We start from the raw sequence: 18,727 nt of genomic DNA on the forward strand, positions 1-18,727 counted from the left end.
TGAGGTAATTTAGCTCAAAATGTCTGGATAGGTAAAATTTCCCATAGACCTCCCCTATTTCCAGCTCTTCCATACATACAGGGTGTTCCGGACTGAAATACGTCAACTTCTCATTACTCTGAATGAAACTTCAGCAGAATGTAACTGCGTTTTAATCACTATTTTTGTGCATAACCAGGTATTCCTAACTCTTAAAATCCAATAGATGACGTCTGCAATGCAATCCCCAAAATCATCCACCAAGAACCAGGGAATACTTTCCCAGCATTCCAGTATTAACATAGGGGCATCAATGTAAATATACCTTTACTTCTTCCTAACCAAATGCTGTGTGATATAGACAGATGCCTTGTTTCATCTTACTTTCATAGACATCATGGAACAATTCATTCTCCACCAATAAACATTCGTCAACAAACCATGCCCAACTTTGCATATTTTTTCTTCAGCAACAGTCTTAACATCTAAACCCTGTCCATCTTAGACTTTCCACACTTACTGACAAGCCAAAGAGAAAACATATACACTCCAATGTCCTGTGAACAATACAATTTCTTTTTTCTCTTGCAGAACCAATTTTCATTATCTTTATCTCATCATTTTATTCCTCAAGGAAATTAAAAGCAGGTATATTTCCAGGCAAAAAGGCATGAGGCAAGTGTTTTGCCTTGTATAAACTGAACTTAATAGATAGTAGAGAAATGAACTTATTAATAACAATCCTAGCATGATTGATGGACAAAAGGGTGAAATAGTTAATAATATATATATATATATATATAAATAATATAAGCCTTAAAGTTGATTTAACGTTTAGAAGATCCAAAAATTGAAAAAATGATAGGTATGTTTGAGTTAATGATGAATTAGAAGATTAACATGTAAAAAACTATGAAATTTTTAATCTTAAAGGTTGAAATCGTTTCTTCTTAGATTAATGTTATCAAGATGTACATAATCATCCAGAGATTATCAGCTGTATCAATTATTTTTTATTTAAAAAATTATATAAAACAGGACAATGTCACTGTTAAAGAGTTATAATTTATGTTTTAAAATTGGTTTTTTCAGAGTGTATGGGAATATTTGGGAAGAGTTAAGGAATAACAAATAATCCTCAGCAGTCTAATGCACTTCAATTTTATGTAGCCTAAGCACTCTTCTGTTCACAATGCTCCAGGTAGTGAATGATTATTGACATAACTTACATTTTTATGATCATTTTGCAGAGTGTGTCATCATGTGCGATATTAGATGACCACGCTGAACGAATGCCTTTGAGCACATGTTGCATGTGTGTGGCTTTTCACCGGTATGTGTCAACATGTGCCTCCTTAGATGATTACTCAGAATGAATGCTTTTGAACACCGGCCGCACGTGTGTGGCTTTTCACCAGTATGTATCTTTGTGTGTGACTTAAGGTCACTACTCTGGATGAATGCTTTTGAACAGATGTTGCACTTGTGTGGCCTTTCACCAGTGTGTGTCAGTGCGTGCCTCTTTTGATTACTTCTACAAGCAAAGGCTTTTGAACAAAAGTCACAATGGTATGGCTTTTCACCAGTGTGTGTCATCATGTGTGACTTAAGCTGACTATGCCTTTTGAATGATTTTGAACACACCTGGCACTTGTGTGGCTCTTCGCCAGTATGTATCATCATGTGTGACTTTAGATGACTTTTCTGAGTGAATGATTTTGAACAGATGTTGCATGTGTGTGGCTTTTCACCAGTATGTGTCAACATATGATGCTTTAGACAACTACTCGTAGCAAATGGTTTAGAACATATATTACCTTTGTGTTGTTTTTCAGCAGTGTGTGTCAACATGTGCCTCTGTAAAAGTATATTTTTAGCAAAACCTTTTAAACACAATGCACATTGGAATGTTTTTTCCCCAGTGTGCGTTGACATGTGACTTTTTAGTTTACTGAAATTCAGAAAGTTTTTAGAGCAGAAATCACATTGGTGCTTCTTCTTAACAGCATGCACTAATTGGATATGACTTGCAAGGTCATCTTTTCTCTTAAATACTTCCACACAAACATCACATCTGAATAGCATCACCTTGCTAAGGTGCACATACATTACATGATCTTTGAGAAGGTCCCTTTGTTCAAATACCTTGGAGCAAATTTCACACACATGCAGTTGAGTGGATGAAGCATCTTCTCCGGCATCATCCTGTTTTTGGTGTTTATCTGAAAGATTTGAAGTATAAGTAGATATTCATTAAAAAGGTGCATACATTTATATAATCATACATCTACTCTTGCCTGTACATACTCATTAGTCTAAATATGTATGTTAGCAATGTCAGTTGCAATAAAATCTCAGGAACGAAGCATCTGTCATCACCTACTGCTGACCTGAATTAGGCCTTGTAGCACTTTTTGTTTTACCTTCGACAGTGTCAAAGTGCTTCTCTTTTAAGTCTCTTTTGAGCCTGGGAAACGTAAAGAAGTTAGGAAGTCACAGGAAGCTAAATCCTGTGAGTGAAGATGGAGTGAACATATGATGTCATGCTCTTATTTTTCAAAAACTGCATCACAAAGAGGGCAGTATGACAATTTGGCAGCGACCAGGTATGCAAATAATTTTTTTTCATATGCAAATCTTCAGAAGAAATCCATAAATTTGCATATCATGTCTTGAGAAATACAAATGTTTTGGTTGCCAATTTACCCAACAGGAAATAAAAATTTATTGTAGTGTTTTGCTCTGGAAATTTTACCATCATGTTTCATTGCCAAAATGAAAAATTAATTGTTCCATTGACATGGCTGGTTTTGACTACTGCAGCCATTTTTTTCTGTTACTTTTGTGTCCTGCTTTGGGTACCTGCAAAACTTTACCCTTTTTGTTTATATGTCAATTGCTTATTTCACCAAGCATGCTTAACCAATGAGCATTTAATCCTTTATAAGTACATAAAGTATGTATTAAAAGTCACTCACAGCATCTTCAAATTCTGACCAATAAATGAGAGATAAAAATTATGTCATTTTGCTTAATTATGTTGGACATAATTAAACAATTAATGGACAAAAGAAAACAACAAATGAATGGCATTGACACCTTTCACATGATATTTATATCTTACTTAGGATAAAACATAAGATATTGAAAGGGAAAACGGTTGTGTTTGGTTATATCATTTATAATTCTTAACTGATAAAATCTAAAATCAGATTAATCAAGCAAAATTGAGAAATGGCTTGAAAACAGCAAGATTAATTAAACATCTAGTCTGAGTAGCTTTATAAATAATAATCAATATATTAACAAATAAATAATTGCAAAAATGATGATAATATTATCATCTTTTTTGCAGTTTATTATATTTTTAAAATGGCGCTTAAGTTATTTTTGAAACAATTTTTAAAAGTTAAACCAGTTTTTACACATTACATTAGAAGTACTGCAAGGGTTTATCACCAATGGTTGTAATACACCAGAAATAAGCTAAGATGAATTGATAGCACAGTCCTTAGCTTTCCTTACCTTGTTCCTGCAACACCTCCCCTCCCAGTCTTACTTTCATCTGAGGTATATCAGCATCACAATCATCCTTAATTTCCACTTCCTCCTCAGAGGGCATATTTACTTCTGCATCTGCCAAATGATCCTGCAAGATCAAGGAAAAAATATTACAGATTTTCAGGATATGCATGAACAATGTTTTAAAAACATGTTATTTTAAAAATTAAAATTAAAAAATTGTTAACTTGTATACATTATATTAGTATAATAAAATAGTATTTTAACTGAAACCTCTTCAAAAAAATTTTTTTTCTTCAAACAATTGAATTGCATTGGTTAGGATGAGACGATTGATATATGCAGAGATTATGAAAGACTTGCTGGGAAGTTGTGTCAGCCTGTTCTGTTAAGAAATACAAAAGAAGTAACTGCTTACAACTCTACACAGTAAAAAACTTCAAACCTCTTCCTTAAAAAAAATAAAATGTGAGGAACAGAAATGCCTCTTGAGACTTGGCCTCAGCCCTATTGAACAGATATGAAGAACCCATCAACTGAGGCTGTGCACTTTGCCAACTAGTGCTAACTTCATATGCATTATAATTTTGTTTAGGTAATCAGCGGTTCAGTTAGATTATGGATGGACATAACTACCAAATTGATATTTTTTCAAATGCTAACAAAAACAAATCCATTGAAAAACTTTACATTATCTCAGTCTTTATCTCTGAGTACTTCTTCCCTTCACCCAATCCAAAATTCTTATATTGTTCCTGCCCTTTCCTCATTTGACAAACATTCTCCCTTCTATTACAGTTTTTAGCTTCCTATTGCCAGTCAATATGGCTTTCCTCAATTTCTTCTGCCTTCATATGATTTTTTGGCCAAACTTGGTCCACAATGTCTAGCACTTCCTGATTTGTTTTCTTTTTGGTCAATTACATTTTCTCTATCCATTTACATACCCTCATTTCAAAAGCGTTCAATCTACTTCTCTAAATGTCCCATACCAAATTTGAACAAGTCTTTACTTTACATCCTTACTCCACATCCCTGTCATTAACTCTTTACTTGTTATTGCCTCATTTCCTAGTGCTGGTTTTCTCCTTACCTCTCTGCTGCATTGACAGTATTGGTACTGAACATAATCTAGATCTGTAAACACTAGTTTTAGCCCTACTTTTTTTTCTTTCCTTCAAAATTCTACAATATATTTTCATTAATTTTGATTCTTATTCCATAGCCATCATATAATTGACAGCCCTGCCTTACATCTCTTCCTAGCACTGGCCAACATGACCATCTGTTCTTCACTTACAACTTCCAAGTCTGAGATATATGCAGATTAATGATTAGCCTCCTGTTCATTCTATCTTTTCTTTTTTTCCACATTTACTCATTAGTTCATCCCAATTCACTCTACACACTGACCGGTACACACTGATTGTAATCTAAATTTTTCTTGATTAGTGTTCTCATTGCTTCAAAAGCATTCAGCATGCCTCTCCTATCCTTGAACCTAGACTAAAAATCCCCTTAGTAATTATTTGCCCGAATCTATATTTTTATCGACAATACAAAGTGCCACTTTAGATGTGCCGTATTTCAAACTTATTGTTCTGTGGTTTTCACATGATGTGACCTTTACCTTACTTGGAAAAGAACTAAAACTTATCTCATAACGTTTTCCTGACAGATTCCTTCCTCAGAGCTACTATGAATCATTCCATATACTCATATTTACCAAAACATTTTGGTAATTCTGCAAACATTGTCTAGCCTTAACGTCTACCCTTATTGTCTATTTAACTTAATCTGCTATTAAGCCCTTTTTATGTCATCATTGGATATTACTGGACCTAAGGCATCTTCTTCACTGTCATCTTACTTTTCTATGCTTAAGCTTGGTGACCTTAGTTCTTAACCATTCAGTTCTTTGTATATTCTTTCCAAGTTTCTTGGATATTTTCTTTGTCTTAGCTTTTTTTATCTGAGTCAAGTTCTAACACTGTGTTACCATGTTGGCCTAAGTTCTTTAACAGACAGTTTTTCACATTATTCCTTTCAATTCTCTTGGATCTTTTCTATGTCAGCTATAATCTCACTCAACTTATCTTTAACTGCTAGAATAGATCTTTCCTTCTTACTTTCTGATAATGATTTAACCTTCTTAAACAGTACTTTAATTTATTCTTCCTTCTGCGGACTTATCATATTCTTGTATAATCCTGAGAACCCTCATTTCATATGCTACCAATAATTCAGAGCACCAATTACCTCCAAATATAATGAGTAGAGTCAACCCCAGCCGTACTCTTATAAATGGGCAAAGGATAGGTGAGGGAAATTAGAAGTAGTAGTAAATCAATAAATATTATAAAAATAAATAACTGAATATAAACCAATAAGAAATACAATAAAAAACTAAAAATAATTGAAATTATTAGAAACAGTAAACAGTTAGAATGATGAAATGGAAGACTGTAAATAAATCACGCACTATCTATCTTGGACTATATAGCATTGATACTTGCTGGTCACATGCACTCACGCTCTATAAGGTGTTATGAGACTTTTCTCTCTGCATCAGGGGCTCACTAATCACACCAAGGGAAATACAATTAAAAATTATTACAAATGGAAAATAATTACATATTCTCTTGCTTGGATATATTATATAGAATTGATCCCTGCTAGTATCAAGCACTTACATTCAATCAGGGCTTAGGAGAAATTCCCTCTGCACCACTGGCCCGTTTGTCATAAGGAATATAATTATTTAAAAAAATTACAAACTGTATGGATTTGATGTACTATACAGCATTGATCCTTGATAGTAGCATGAACTCACAATCTATCAGGGCTTACAAGAGGTTTCCCTCTCCATATAGGGCCCAGTAATTACACTATTATTAGTGAAATAAAATTTAAAATTAAAATAAATAAAAAATAATCACCCACCCTCTAGCTTGGATGTACTATATAGCCTTAATTCTTGATAGTCTCAAGAATCACATTCAATCAGGGCTTACAAGAGATTTTCCCTGAAACAGTTGCCCATAACCCACCAAAATGATTACAAACTATCTAGCTTGGATGTACTAAGCAGCATTCATCCTTACTTGTTGCTTGCACTTACACTATAGCAGGGCTTACAAGAGGTTTCCCTCTGCGCCAGGGGCTCACCAATCACACGTAGTGGAATAAAATCAAAAATTATAACAAATAAAATATAATCACCTACCCTTTAGCTTTGATATAATATATAGCATTCAATCAGGGCTTATAAGAGGTTCCCTCTGCACCACTGGCCTATCAGTCACACATAGTATTACAATAATAAAAGCAAAATAATCACACACTCTACAGCTTTGATATACTAAGCAGCATTGATCCCTGCTTATCGCATGCACTCCTACTATCAGGGCTTACGAGAGGTTTCTCTCTGCACCAGAGGCCTGCCAATCACTCACTTGCTAGGATATGTGAAGATGCCTTATTCCTTCAAAAACTCACTCACAGGTCGACCGTGGAATCTCTTGTGACATTTATACTGTGACTGGTACTTAGTGAAAAGGTAAGGGGAGTGCCCAGAGCCTCTTGCATAATAACACCTTGGAGGACATATTCAAGTCAGACAAGGAAGTGCAAAAAGCAGGAGTCAGTTGGCTTTATGATGCGGCATGAGAAAGGTATGACTCAAGTATTATGAAGCTGCTTACAAGGATAAAAAACATGATTGATTGTCAAGGCAAATTTAAATCTTCAGGCTTTCTTATGGTTTAAACAAAGTTGAGAATACATTTCTTTTTCCATAAAAAGCAATGCAAGACCTTACTTTTTGAAGGGTCTTTGAAAAATGCAGTTAATGTGCATGACTATAGCTCATGCATATGACAATCTAATAATGGATTAACTTGAACATAAGTTCTCTCATCAAAGTAATACTCAAACCATACTGTCATGTCTTTTTCTTCTTCTTTTTCACATTATCTTTCAATTAATCTACCTGTGACAGGAATATAACTTTCCAAGCTATCAACATTCACACCTAGAAAAATAATTTTAACAGTCTGAACGAAACTTACCAACTATCAACAATAAATTTATTTAAACTGTCGCCAACCATGACATACAAAATCCTTTATCCCCTTCTCACTTTGTCAGTGGCTTTTGTTTCTACAAGAACACCCCCACCAAATAAAAATACACCGACCAGCTACTTCACCGTGTCAGAAAAAGTGGGAAACCTGAAAAACTGCTGAATAGTAACATTCTCAAACCTTCATCCCAATACACTCCTCTCCTTGAACCAAACTGCCTGAAAAGCCGTTACCTTATCATCACTTCTCTATCCAAATGCCATAAAATTAAACAATCTGTGAACTAAGCCTTTACTGTAACTTCTGCCCTGCCTAGTATATCAGTCAATGAAACACCACCATTTCCCTCTTCATCATAACCAATACTATTCTACCAAAACCATCATGATCTTTAACTATCCCATCCTTAATCACCCTGCCTCCCAATACCAATCTTTGATGACCACTTCTCTGTTTAGGTGATTGAAAACCTTTCAAAACCTGCAAGTAGCAGATAGTTAAGAAATGAGAGATGGTGCATATCTGAGTGCTCCTGTCATTAAAGGCATTCCAGCCTAACCAAGCCCACTGAATGCATCAAATGCCTGGCTATGAATAATATATTCATGTGTCAGTGAAATAACAAATAATATGATTTGTACGTAGAGGTATAAAAAAGAATAAATAAAGGATAAACTAAGTTATCCCAGTAAAAAACAGGAATTTGAAGTTGTATCAAAACATTTTATCCAGCCCTATCAGCTGAAGAGTAACAGAACACCTTATTAAAAACAGCATCTTTACAATTCTGACATATCTCCTTACTTGGCACAAGCTGTCTATTTCCTGTTCTTAAAATTGAATCCTGCCACAATTTTCACACAAATCTAATACATGTCATGCTACATAATAGCCATTATCTATCTTAATATTTTAATTTGCTCTGGAATCCTGGGCATACCTTATCTCCTCTTAAAACACTGACAAATCACTATATTCACCTATTTGAATACACCACCTATATCATGAGCAGTAATTCAATGCTTTTGCCTTTTTCATTGGAGAGGAACTACGATAAAAATATATGGCCAAAAACATAAGTCAGAAAGACTAATATAGTATAATTAAATAAATAGCATAACATTTACAGCATAAAAAGTAAACATCTGTTCCTCTCATGGTTATCATGACTTGAAAAATTAAGCATTTGTCATTATGACACAAACGCTCTTATTTTTCCCTTACCTCAAGAGAAGTCCTTTCCTGAATTTGAATATTGTAGTCCACTTTCTCCTTGCTAGCTGGAATTTCAATAACCTCCGACTCTTCAATATCCACCTTCTCCCTTTTCACAGTGATCTGCATATATTTGTTAAAAATGATGAACAATAATAAAAAAATATGACTAGCTTTGCCAGTTTTACCATTTAAGTATGAGAATTTTGGAAAGATATTGTGTAACAAAAATGATTTATGTTAGGTTATCATTGGTCATATATGAAGTGAACTGTAAATCTCAGACATTACACAATGACAAATTGAGAATTCTTCTTTTATCAGGAATCATTCAAAATTGTATGTTTTGAACATATGACCCTATAACTTTAACTACATAAGGATTAGATGCTAGTCATTTTCTTGGCAATTTGTATGTTTACCCAAGATTAAATGAAAAACTACCATTGGTCCAATGTTTACATGAACGAAATATTTCAACTTAAAAGTACATCTAATAAAAATGAATACATTAATGAATCTAACAGAGTAGTAAACATACCAAAATACAGAGGAATTACTTTGGCAATGTTATAGAAATAATTGTATCCATAACTATTTATGTATACAAAGCATAAAAAATGAATGCTAAGATATAACGATTAAAAACACCATAATTGTAATCAGGATAAAACACGTCAAAGAAAGCCAGGCTAAGTACTCTTACGCATGCTCTTTAATAAACAAATCAGTATTCAATTTCTCCCTACGTACACATCTTATGTATGCAATATTCACAATTTTTAAGTCATTTCCCGTATTTGCCATTTGGTCATTAGACCTTTAGGCATTTCTACATTAGGGATGAAATACTCTTAATTATTCTTAATTTTCCCTTACCTCAACAGAAGTCTCTTCCTGAATTTGAATATAATGGTTCACTTCATCCTGGCTTGCTGGAATTTCAATATCCTCCGACTTTCCAACATCCATCATCTCTCTTTTCATTGTGATCTGTACATAATTCTTAAAAATGTTGAAAATAATAAAAAAATATGACTAGCAACATATAAATTAATGTAGAGTGCAAAATCAACAATTTTTATTGAATGAAAATGATTGTGATAATTGCAATTTGAAATTAAACAGCAGGGCTTTTGTCCTAATATCTTATGCTTATGGCATAAAATATTTTCATTTTAATCCAAGAGAAGATCATTTGTATTTATGTATAGTGGGGCTAGTTATCACAGCAAAACCAATTAATAATCTAAAAAATCTAAAATACAGAAAGACCTTACGTTTGCTAATTTCAACATTTAAGAATAAGAAGTTTTGAGCAGATACTACCTTAAAAAATGAAATGTATTAGGTTATCATTTGATATATATGAAGTGAAAATTTAAATCTCAGACATTCTACAGGATGGAAAATTTAAGGAAAGAATTAAAGAAAACCAAATGTGTAAAAAATAAGAGCTTAACATTCCTCTTTGCAAAGACACTCATCAAAAGTGTCCACTGATATTACTTTGACTTAAATTATTTTTTTTGCATATAAATGTCAAAGGCTTGATGCTTTGAGCAGTTGCAGATTTTGAAATGCATCTGTTGCAAAGATATCCTGGCCAATGAAATTTTGTATCCCTCTCACTCCCCACTCCTAGGCCTTCCAAGTCAAAGGTCGACAAAAGTATGTCAATTTGGAAAGTCAATTATTTAATTTCATTATAAAACAAGATAAATTGGGAAAATATAAGCTCTCCTTGATGCACCAATGCCACATTTGATGAATAAATTATGAGCATATACCTCATAAATTGCCTGTTTTGTAATATAAAATGTCCAGCTTATATATTAGCATGGGTGGATAACGTTCTTCTCTTTGGAAAATTATTATAAAATGTAATAAGAAGCTTAAATTACGTTGTAACAAAAATATTAATAACGTTTAAAAAATTAAAAACAAGTGTTTCCGACTATGCCATTAGTTATTAGAGAAGATCTCAATGGAAAAATACTTTATTCAATATGAATAAATAAAACATAAAAAAAGGATTTATCAATTTTCCAACGTCCACTTTACACCTTTTTGGCACCTGCATTAATTTTTAATCCTTGCGCAACTATGATGCCTATATACAATTAAGCTGCAGAATTGCTAAAAAGTAATTGTAGATGTAACTCCGATTCAAATTACAAATTATGTAGATAGCGCTGATTAAAAATTACACAATTGCACATTTTACTTAATAATTCTTGGAGTTTCTTCATGAGGAGGAAATTTCTTCAAGAAAATAGGCTTCTACTGGCTTTTGAACAAGAAGTCATTACTACAATATACTATTTTCACACGGGATTATATTTCACACAGGTCCATACGTAAATTCATAATCTTTTCCGCTTTTTTTACAATTTATGAAGCGTAATTACCTTTTTTTATGAACTAATTTCACTAATTTTTTAAAAGAAGGCAGTTTAAGTACTCTCATGCATGCTCTTCTAATAAACATACAAGTATTCAAATTTTTCTCACGAACATCGTTAATGCGCACAATATTCACAACTTTTAAGTCGATGCCCGTATTTGCCATTTGGTTATTAGCCATTTAGGCATTTGTACACTTGGGATGAAATCTATTTAATATAAACACGTTTATTAAACAATATGACTAAATTCGTAACGGATATTGTTACCACGGACATTATAAAATAAAAACATAACTTGGAGACAACTCACCTTTTCGCGGCAAATATTTCCCTCTTCCTGTTTGTATTCCGTTTGCCTCTCCAACGTAAGATTGTTTTCGTAACATTGCTGCTTAAACATATAGAAATCGGTCAGTATTTTAAAGCACTGATAGCAAATAAACCACGGGTGGCTTCTATCCTCCACTACCTACGAAAACAAGATTATCAAGCTAATAAACCCCACACATCTTCTCTCTGAAAAGGACTCTTATTATTAACATAGTGATGCAAAGGCTTTTTATTGACCCAAAACAGGGAAATACCGACAAATTTGTTGTAAAATTACCATAAAAGCGTCATGGTGAAAACGTAAACATTCATGGCTAGCTTACTTTCAATTCCAATAACTCTTCTATTGCTTCCCGTACCAACTGCTCAGCATCGTCGTTTTCACTAAAAATATTTGTCAACCGACCACCACGGCCAAGACATAATCTACACTTTAAACTTTCTTGTCGAGACATCTTCGTAGCACTTAAAAACGGCAACATTAAAAACTCGTAAACAATATATTCCAAGATGGCCGACCACATATCGATGGGTCGTTCGTTCTGAATCGATTACTAAGTGCGAGGTGTAGAGTCGATCTGGTTATATTTTGGCTCCAAGTGATCACCAAATTCAAATAAATTTCCGCATCTTATAATTATTTAATCTCTCACTTAATTGAGTGTAATCATTCTTATCAACAAATAAAACTCTTCAAATAGCAAGAGTTTAAAATAGTATATGGTTACCTAAAAAGGACAATTTAAAAATAATATTACAATTCCGTAGTATTAGAGTTAACCTTATTTATTTTTTATACGTTAACCTCCAAGTTTAAACCTTTTAAAGTGATGTTGTGATAAGCTGAGTTTTCGGATAAAACATTTTTCAGAAAGCGTCACTATTCAGAGTGAAAAAAATATTCATGAAATCATTTCTGGCATAAGTTACCTTTTTAATGTGTTAATGAACCAAGCACAAATTACTTAATACGTCATTTTTTTGGAGTTAATAAATTTTAACATCGGAAGTTGAAACAAAACCATGGCATGGAATTTAAACATACAACGACTGTTAGACAAAAGACAAATGATTTGAAATAATTATAAAAGTAAAGTTTGAATTGCTCTGTTATTTTTTTTTAATTAGACCATTTAAATTGATAGTTATTTTCCTAAGTATTTGCTTATATTCTTCTGCACAGTAATTTTCAAAATAAATGACGTTTGTAATGTGAAATGATTAAATCCGGGTTTTCGTTGATTTTAAAGATGCAAGTCTAAAGTCATGTGTTAATTACTAGTCATACCTTTTTAGCAAAAGCTACAATATTAATATTTAGTTTTTTCTTGACCTGTTTACTCCAGAAAAAAACTTGCTATAAATCAAAGTTTTAATGGCAGTTCTGTGTTAATATTAAAATGAAATTCCGTTTATTTTGAATGAATAGTGAATTAACGATTTCCTGCATCATTAAAATTCAATAATGATCCATCCTTTGGATTTCTCCCAAACAATCCCCAAACTCCTCCCTTATTTGCCCATTTTTATCCGTTTTCAGTCATGTCTGCTTAACCTCCTACATTTTTCTCCACACACATAATACATAAGGCTCCAATGAACGCCTATTATACTATACTACTACTACTATACTATACTATTAGCAGGACAGGTGACAATAGAAGAGACGGCATGCCATAGTCATACTCCTAAAGCTGCTCATACTGACTCTTTTTTCCCCATGCGCCCCTGATAGCAGTTTCAGACATGGACAGTATGTGGAATAGCTTCCTTTCCTATCTGTGATGTATCCCTTAGATACTATTCCCACCCATATTTGTATAATCAAAACTAGTTGTTCGTTATTATGGTAGTTCAAACGATCAGACTTTTCCATTAGCTCAAGATAATAATAGTATTATGGCTCTATGATATAATCCCTAAGATACTCTGCCTCCCAGATTTTCCTAGGCCCATTTATAACCTTTAGAGCAGTTCATCAAATTCTATCGAATAATTATTTTGACGAGTATTCTTAAAGAAGCCTAGTGATAAAATGGTACAGTACAACTTATAATTTAATTTCTTTACTCTAGAATTACGACGGCTGATAGATGCCTTTATTTTTGGTTAATCTTGAATGTTTGCCTCGTAAACAATGGTTATTGTAAACCTTTTGACACGGATCTTTTAAATGAAAGAACGGAACAGCAATGTTTTCATTCATTTATTTATTCGCCAATTCTATGATTTCATTGATACTACAAAAGATCAAGAATATCTTAGGAAAGGCGGATTCCGATTTTCCAAGACTCCGCATTGAATGAAATCTGAGTAATCGCGAGAAAGGTTATCATATGTGTGATCTGGAATAAGATCCTCTCTTTTTACACCGGCCCATTCATTTTGCATTCAAACAACTTCCTAACAAATGAAGAACGAAATGCAAGTGGCCAGCAGACGAGCTACGTATTTTATATGTTATTGCAATATTTAAAACTTTAAATGCAGCTTGAAGTAATGTGTGAAAAACGGCCGTGTACTTCTATAGTTGGTTTTTAGTTCAATTCTTCTGTAGACTTGAAAACGATCAGAATATCCGCTAAAACCGTATTTTAACTCTGCAGATGGTGTTTAAACAGTCGTGAAGTTTTTATCGATGTTTCGGCGAGAAGACTAATTTACACTTCATGCTGGAAAAGAAAATAGAGGATTTAATAGATGTTAAAGTAAGTTCAAAAGAATATTTTCCTAGCTCTTTAAATTATGTGTTTAAGATATTTCCCAGATCTGTCGAAAGAATGAACAGAACATTCGCCAAGTAATTAGTTTTTTCGTTTTCCACTTTATATTAAAGAATGCCTATCATACTTCATCGCATAATAAACATGTATTAAAGGGTAGATTTTTTAATTTACATAATTAGTAGATTACATTGAAATAGCCCCAAATATTAGGATCGGATTAAGATCATTTATTTCCATTTCAATCCATAGCATCACAACTCAATTGAGTGTAACAAAAGAAAAACGAAATGCAAATGCCCTGCTATAACGTTGTTTACTTAATTCTTTCGGCTGTGTTAATAACTTTTAATACACGTTCAATACATTTTGACAAATGGCATTATTTCTCTGACGTTAGATTGTCCAGTAAATCATTCGGCGTATCATTGATCAACAGTCGCGGTCGGTTGGTCAATGTTTTCGGTTTAGAATACTAAATTCCAAATAAATTTGGAAAATACGATAGAGGATTTAATAGATGCCAAAGTAAGTTCAGTTGTCTTGCTAAGTGTTGTAAAAATTTTGTTAGTTAGATATCTTAAATGAATTGGTATTTGGTTTATATATTCCGTACACTGTTGTCTAAATGTATATATAAGTATAGGCGAGAGGAGTTACATGCATTCTGGTGTTAATACATGTTAATGGCATAGTCTATTAGGTTGTGTCCATATCCTCACAACATATCTCCACAATGGTTCCCTTTTTTCTAAAAATGATTAACCTCTGTTTATTATTTAACCAATTACATAGTCTGCTGTTGTATTTCTTTGGCAAGATTAAAAAAATGCATCAGATTTCTATTTTGTTTTCCTTACCGAAACTTACATTTAAATTGTAGTCCACCATGCAGTTATATGTAATCTCTTTTATGAATAGTTGATGTCAGCAATTTAATTGCCTTTGGGTAAAATTGTTTGTTTTTTCCTAAATGAGTGAGTCCCACATGATTCTCATTAGAAATATATGAAAGAGTTTTGCCATACGGATTTATTGAACTGATAGTCTAATTTATAAATTTTGACTGTAGGATGTTAATGAATTATGGCATTTTAATGCTTTGCAATACATTCCTGTTGAAACCAAGAAAGAGTATTCTGACAACTTGATTGACAGTGATGCTATTGACAAGAGGGCTGTGGCATCCCAGATGACATGATCATTGTCAAAGAGGAGGTTGACATTGCCATTAGATGATCTACTTCTCCATTAGGGGATATTCATTCATCAATTGTTGCATCAATACTGGAAGGTAGCAGTCATTGGTCAGACAATGAAGAGGCAGATAATATGGTAACTGATCATACATATTCCAGCATAAAAAAATGCACACTTGTGGAAAATAAATTTATTATTAAATGCACTTGCCCAAATTGATTCAATTATTCACCCCCTCTCCCTTCCAAGTACTCTTTCCCTGAAATATAATTGGAGCAGCACGCCAATGACATTAGGCAAATGACTATCAGTCTGCATTACTGTACTGTGTACCAATTTCTCACTTACTTTTTAGACTTTTCATAGCCTCAGACAGCCTTTTTTCAATTCTTTTTACACTATTTTCATTTGTGTTAATTTATTATTTAATTCTTAATGCTTAGCTCTACTTAAATCTCAGTATTAATTATCAAACTAATGCGTATCTGATTCACCTAGTATTTTTCATGCATACCTATTTCTTTTAGTGTCAAAATATGGAGAAAGTAATGGCTAATCCTCATCTTTAACCTGCAGAACTCAATTCCTTTCTTCATGCAGTGATTCTCCGAACTAATCACCATCTATTCTTTTCCTTACATCTTATTCCAATCTTAAATCACTATCATATGTTACAAATGCTGCCCTATTTTCCGGCATGAATTCATTATTTATTTTGTCCTGTAAAGGTGGTAAATCATATTAATTACTTTCTGCTTACAGGTATATTAATTGAAATTCCTAAACTAGGATATACCGTAATAACTCTAAACCAGAGTCATCTATTCAATGTAACTTTAAATAATAATGCCTTGCCTAATGACTGGAAAAAGGCAAACATAACAACAATTTTTAAAAAAATCCTGTATGATTGCTTTGTATGTAGACCAGAATGATGGTCAAGGGTGTCAATCATATGTGCACTTCTAACAATAATAATTTATCAGTTGATAGGTCTATGATAACTATGCTTTTATTAACATTTTCATTCACCATTTTAATCATCCTTAAATATTATATCATGAATATCAGGATTTCAGGCCTCATTATTTTGTAATGCCAGGGTCCATCTAAGACATAGCCACACAGGTTTTGAAATAAATGATTACAAGTTTAACGACATGTTATTTATATGGAATATTTATTGACCTTATGCATGTGATTCAAAGGAAGAAAATGTAGCAAATATTGACCTAGAAAATAAGATTAATTACTGGAAAGCCTCGGTTTGAGGAAGGTAGAGGCAGGGGTGTGGGAAGATGCTTGGATTTACTTTAGGGAGGAAAATCACCCCCTCCATCTACCTCCCCCCCCCTTCACCCCCAAACAAAATTTTGAAATACAACTTCTTTGAATGGATCATATTTCATTTGTTTTCTCTTTGATTTCAACCCTATTGTTTTAAGAATCCACTCCACCTGCAAATGCCAGGGCACACTTCTGCCTGTCTATATCACACCTCTGACTCTAAAGACATGAGTTCATGCTCCTCAGACCAGCTGAGTTCCATTACGGAGGAGTCCGTGTTGGCCAAGTGGCTAGAGTCTGGTGTAGAAGAAGACAGGAGCTGCTCCTGACACAACTTGAGCAAGTTGGTGCCAGGGATCAGTTCTTCCTGGGGTGCCATCTCATTATTCCCATTGCACCTTGGCTCCTCAACATGAATAACCTCCGACCCGACTGCTGCCTCAGCAGATGATGCTGTTTGACTGCTGGGGATCCTGCCAGCACTACTGGTATGGAGTTGATGAAACAATTCCCATCACCTCCAAACTATCCTCAATGACCTCTAGCAATTTCCCATTTCCCCTCTTTTCCTCCTCCTCTTCCTCTGACTTGCCCTGTGTGTCATCAGAGATCTCCTCGGAGATCATTGCCTTTTTGGTTGACTCCTTGATGGAGAGGTGCAGGTGGGTATACAGGGAGGAGAGCACATGCCTCAGCTTGTAGTGATGCATCTCAGCTGTGCTGGCCATTCCATCCCCTGGCCCACCCTTGGATGGGCCCTGGCTGATTGAGGGCGGTGACCCTGGGGTCTTTTTCAGTACCTCCAGCAAGATCTCCATGCTAGAGCAGTTGAGACTCATGCTGTTCATCTGGAACTGGCCGTAGAAGGCAATTAGTCGGAAAAGTCATCACTGAACTCACGGAAGGGCAAACCGCTCTTGTTCTTCAAGGGCATGGGTGGCATGGACAGCAGGGCCGATGGATCCTCCTCAGAGAGGTGAGAGCAGCCTGTGTCCCTATCCTGACCTTCCTCCATCTCTCCCACTTGACCCCTGTCAGCCACCTTCCTTGGCTGGGGCACTCCCTCCTGGGCATGCACCTTGGGGGGAACCAGCACCCTGGTACCCCTCAAGGTCTTAAGCGGGGCAAGACAGGCACCAGCTGTCTCTTCTGCATCAAGTGACTCAGTCTGTGGACATGGAGCATGTACCTGGCAGAGCAGATGTGTAAGTCAGATGGGCAAGTCATGTACCTCAGCTGGTGCTTATGGAAGTGGTGATGCAACCTCCCTGACGAGGCCACCAGGTGGCAGCATCCGGTGAAAGGGAAGATGGTGTAGACTATCCCATGACCAGCCAGCTTACCCCTCTTGGGTCAAGTCTTCTGGCTGGAGGCCCATCGGGTGGTGGCTTCTGACAGGGATAAAGGCAGGATCCCTTTTGTGGAACATGCTGATGCTGGGGTTGGAGGATGTGGGCAAGGTAGGAGAGGGAGAGTTGGCTAGGGAAGTTAGCTCCGGGAGGAGATTGAGGGAGGTGGAGTGCGGGAGATGGCAGATGGCCCCAGCCTGCATTTGCGATAAGAGGTGGGGATGACCTCATCCACCTCCACTAGCCATGAAATAGACACATTCCTCTTCACCAGGTTACGGACCTTTAGAGTGATGGGTGTCAGTTTGATGCTCAGTTTGCTGTCATCTTCATCATCTTTGTCTTCCCTACCTCTCCTCACCTTTGTCTCTTCCTCGTCCTCCTTATCTTTCTCTTCTTTCTCTAGCTCAATTGTCCAGCCTATGTCAGAAAATGAGGATTTTGGTGATAGTCGAGTTGAAAACCTTAGAAACATGAAGTTAGATGGTTAATCAGGGCTTCCAAGCACAATTGCCATGGTGGGAATACCACGACGTCCGCTGCTGGGACTGGAGGATGCCATCATAGAGCAAGTCATAGATGACGACTTGTCCAACTGCCCAGAGTAGGATGCCATTAGCTTACTGTTC

Source organism: Hetaerina americana, unplaced genomic scaffold (assembly GCF_022747635.1).
Source record: "Hetaerina americana unplaced genomic scaffold, ioHetAmer1.1.p SCAF_99, whole genome shotgun sequence".
Classification (NCBI taxonomy): domain Eukaryota; kingdom Metazoa; phylum Arthropoda; class Insecta; order Odonata; family Calopterygidae; genus Hetaerina; species Hetaerina americana.